Here is a 4,101-nt window from a genome sequence, read left to right as displayed (position 1 = left end):
TATACCCTTATGGGTATGTATATATCTCATATCTAACTTGTTTGTACATAAACCAAGACATGAAAGGAGTATACACACACACACACACACACACACACAATGCTTTTGTATAATTCCATTTATATAAAATTCTCAAAGAGACTAACTGATGAAAATAATAGACAGGGTACTAGTTAGCTGTGGGTTGGAAGTGTAGACTAACAAGGAGCAGGAGGGAACTTTTGAGGATAGTGGAATCATGCTGCATCTTTATCTGAAGGAAAGTTATAGGAAGTTTAGGAAAAAAGGTTGGGGGAATGTGTACTTTCACAGTAAAAATTATCAAGCTATGCACTTAATATTAGTACACTTTACATAGTTTACATCTATACATCTCTAAGAAAATTAACTCCAACATGGGCTGTCATAAAAACATAGAAGCAATTTTCCTTAAGCAATTTACATCAAAATGGCTGAATCCAGCTGTGTTTCAATGTTTAACACATTTGCGTGTCTAAAATGATCAGTCTTTGGCAGATCTGATTGGATGGCATTACAAAAATGGTTGGTGGTTATGCAGTCATTCTTTTGTTCAAGTGGCTCAAAGGCTTTATCAATCTGATCTCACAATGTGGACATTATAATCATCTTAAGTCTTATTCATAGAATCTATATCTTGAATTCCAAAAGGATAAGTTTTATGAAAGAAAAAAATTTAAATCCTCAAAATAAAAATGCTGAAGAGCATTATGCTGAGTGAACTAATTCAGTCCCATAAGGATAAATACTGAATAAAACCGTTATTGTAGAATGAGTATAAGGATCCAGGAGGGGGTGGGAGAGGCTGGAAGCAGAGGGATGTGGATGTGCAAGGGGAGGGAGGGATTAATTATTGGGTTGTACAATTTGATGGTGGGGGAAATGAGGGAAATTGTAAGAATTTGTTCAAATTTGTATTTGAATTTTGTAAATAACTAGGGGGAAAATAAAAAAACAAAAAATAAAATGAGTGAAAGGAAAGACAATATGGAATAAATGAATGGTCACACATTGTGGGAATTGTAATTAGTGTTGTATAACAAAATGCTCATGAATGATTAATTGAAAGACAATATGCCTTTATTAAACATTCACTCAAATTTTAAAAATGTGTTTTATCTTGGCTATTTTGTGATATATTACTTTGGTTACATATAATTTGAAGAGCCTGGAAATCGTGTGTGTGTGTGTGTGTGTGTGTGTGTGTGTGTGTGTGTGTGTGTGTTACCAGGTAGAAAGCACACATGCAGAATCTGGTATGTCTGGGTTATAAATATGGCTATTTGCATTTTTTTGCCTAGGAAGTCTCTCATTACTCTTATTTCATATCGTATTTTAGCATTTGTTGATACTTCAGTGTTGCCAATATAGCATTTACACATCAAATTTGTTCTGAATATTTTGTTATTTTTGTTCTGCAGCTATACACTTGCTATTTGGAATTGCATTATAATTTTATTTTTTAAGATCAGAAGGACACTAGAAAATGGTCATAGGTCTGAAAACAACATATATTTTTTAAAACAGAGACTGTGTGGGTCTAATAATCTTAGGATTGAAGCATGTGTTTTGTCAGATTGAGGCTGATAGCATTTATGAAAAGTTCTGAATTCTGTTCTAAGCCTGTTTCTGCAGCTTCTGTCACCTCAGTTAAGTCAGCTTACCTGTGTTTTCAAGTCATATCTAAATTTAGGTCTTTTCAAGTTAATATGAGGAAGTACTAGGAAATTCCCACTTCACTCAAAATACCACAACAACTAGTGCTTGAAGTAGTGGTAGGATTAAGGAGAAAGAACAAAGACCTTTTGGAGGGACAGAAATATGAAAAGATCTTGGCATTCTCAATTGTGTTCAATCCAAAGGCTGCAGGGAATGAATGTTTAAATTTATCCCTTGTTTCTATTTGTTCTATTCATATGGTTTTCAACGGCCTATAAATTCAGAAGTAGATGGTCAATCTTGCTTCTTAGTCTGTACAACAACTCATTGTTGTTGGGTGAGAATTGACTCATAGCTGACCCTGCAGAGAGTTTTCAAAGCCTGTAAATCACACAAAAGGAGAAAGAAGCCCATCTTTCTCCTGTGGAGCAGTTGGTGGATTTGAACTGCCTGCCTTTAGGTTTGCAGCATAACTCCTTGCCCACTAAGCTACACTAAAATGTGACCACTATTGATGACCTGCTGGTATGGGCGGGACTGGAGAGCATTATGCTGAGTGAATTAACTCAGTCCCTCAAGGATAAATATGATATAAAACCATTATTGTGGAATGAGTATAAGGTAACAGTACATACACAGGGAACTGCCAGAAATTCAGGCTGTATTCAGAAGATGCTGTGGAATGAGGAATACCATTGATGTCAGATGGAGCTTGGCTGAAAGCAGAGTATACTAGAAAGATATTTACTCATGTTTTATTGACTGTGCAAAGGCATTCAACTGTGTGAATCATAATAAAGAATTGGAATCCCAGAACACTTAATTGTAGTGTTGTAGCCTGTGAAATCTATAGATAGAACAAAAAGTGAATACTGTAAGTTTTAAAATTGGAAAAAGTATGCATCAGGGTTGTAACCTTTCTCTATACCTATTAAATTTGACTACGTTGCAATGAATGAGTGAATGATTCAACCACATTTTCATAATAAAATATTTAACATACACTTGACTGGCCTTAAATTTTTTTTATATTTTCATCTAAACTCCATGCAGTTTCACTCCATGGAGTTTCATTCCATCCCATCCTATGTGGCCTAGTTTCCTAGTGCTGTGTGTCAGAGTTAAAATAGCTTTTCTTGCCCATGGCTGGTTGGTGGGAAATGAAAATAGAATGTGTAGACTATTTATGAGAGTATTGACAAGGTTTTCCACCCAATAGGTTTAAATTTAGAAAGGTTAGAGGCAAAAGAGAGGAATTTTACTACCAGGAAAAGAAGCAGAGAATGCAGAACATGTCCTTCCAGCTCAGAGAGATTCCTGTGCAAGAGGAAGAAAGCTCAAGATCAAGACACTATAGCAACAGTGGTGAACCAGAGATTCTGTCAGACAGAGCTGACCAGAGATGATTGTCTCACCACAGAGAGGCAGAGCCAGAGTTTGAGTTAAGGACCTTCTCCCAACTTGGTGGAGAACTGGACGGTGGGTGAGATTCCATCATTGCCAAAATTATGAGAGCTTTGTAAAACTGACCTAAAGCTATGAGGTTGAAGGTCAAAGGGCCTATGAGTACACTTGAGAAGCTGCCCTAATTGAAGAATTGTGTTCTTTTTCCAGCCTAAATTAGGACTTTTCAATTTCTTTAATAAGATCCATAATCATAACTATGGTTTCATGAGTTCTGTGTGGTCTTGCAATGGATTATCAGACCTGGTACTAATTGTTAGAATTAGCAGAAATCCATGCAGGAGTATGGGGATATGTCTGACTTCATGGGTTGTTTTTGGTTTTGGTTTTTTGTGCTGTGGAGGTTGTTGTTGAGGATTCTTCCTCCTTGTGAAGTTGTATAGTCATAGCTGTGTGCTGCTTGCACCCTTCACATGCTGCCATAACAGAATACTACAAGTTAAGATCTTTAAAGAACACAAATTTATTTTCTCATAGTTCTAGAGACAAAAGGGAGTTTTTAGTCCATAGGGAGTTGTGTTGCCAACCCAATGTTGATGTGTCTCTAGTGTTTTGAATCCACTAACACTTCAGAGAGGGAACAATCTGCTCTCATGCAATTTACAACTTCCCAAAACCTGCTGGAGGATCAACTTTAAGTCTATTTTTACTTGACCACAATGTGTTTTGAGTTCTGGAAATGCAAAGACCAAATCAGGGTCTAATCCATATTAATTGCTTCTGTGAGCTACTCTACTATTTTCTAGTTACTGCCAACAATTCTTGGCTTTCTTTGCTTCTTCGAACTGTATTTGCCTTTACCTTATCATGGTGTTTCCCCCATCTGTGTGTCTCTTTGTGTTTATATTCTTTTGTTCCTGTAAAGCCTCATTAACATGTTGTTGTTGTTGTTGTTATGTGCCGTCGAGTTGTTTGCGACTCATAGCGACCCTATGCACAACAGCTCTAAACCCTTCTCTA

Source organism: Elephantulus edwardii, unplaced genomic scaffold (genome assembly GCF_000299155.1).
Source record: "Elephantulus edwardii isolate Elephantulus edwardi_28Jun2011 unplaced genomic scaffold, EleEdw1.0 scaffold00468, whole genome shotgun sequence".
Lineage (NCBI taxonomy): Eukaryota > Metazoa > Chordata > Mammalia > Macroscelidea > Macroscelididae > Elephantulus > Elephantulus edwardii.
The sequence above is the reverse complement of the archived record's forward strand: the minus strand, read 5'-3'. Positions refer to the sequence as shown.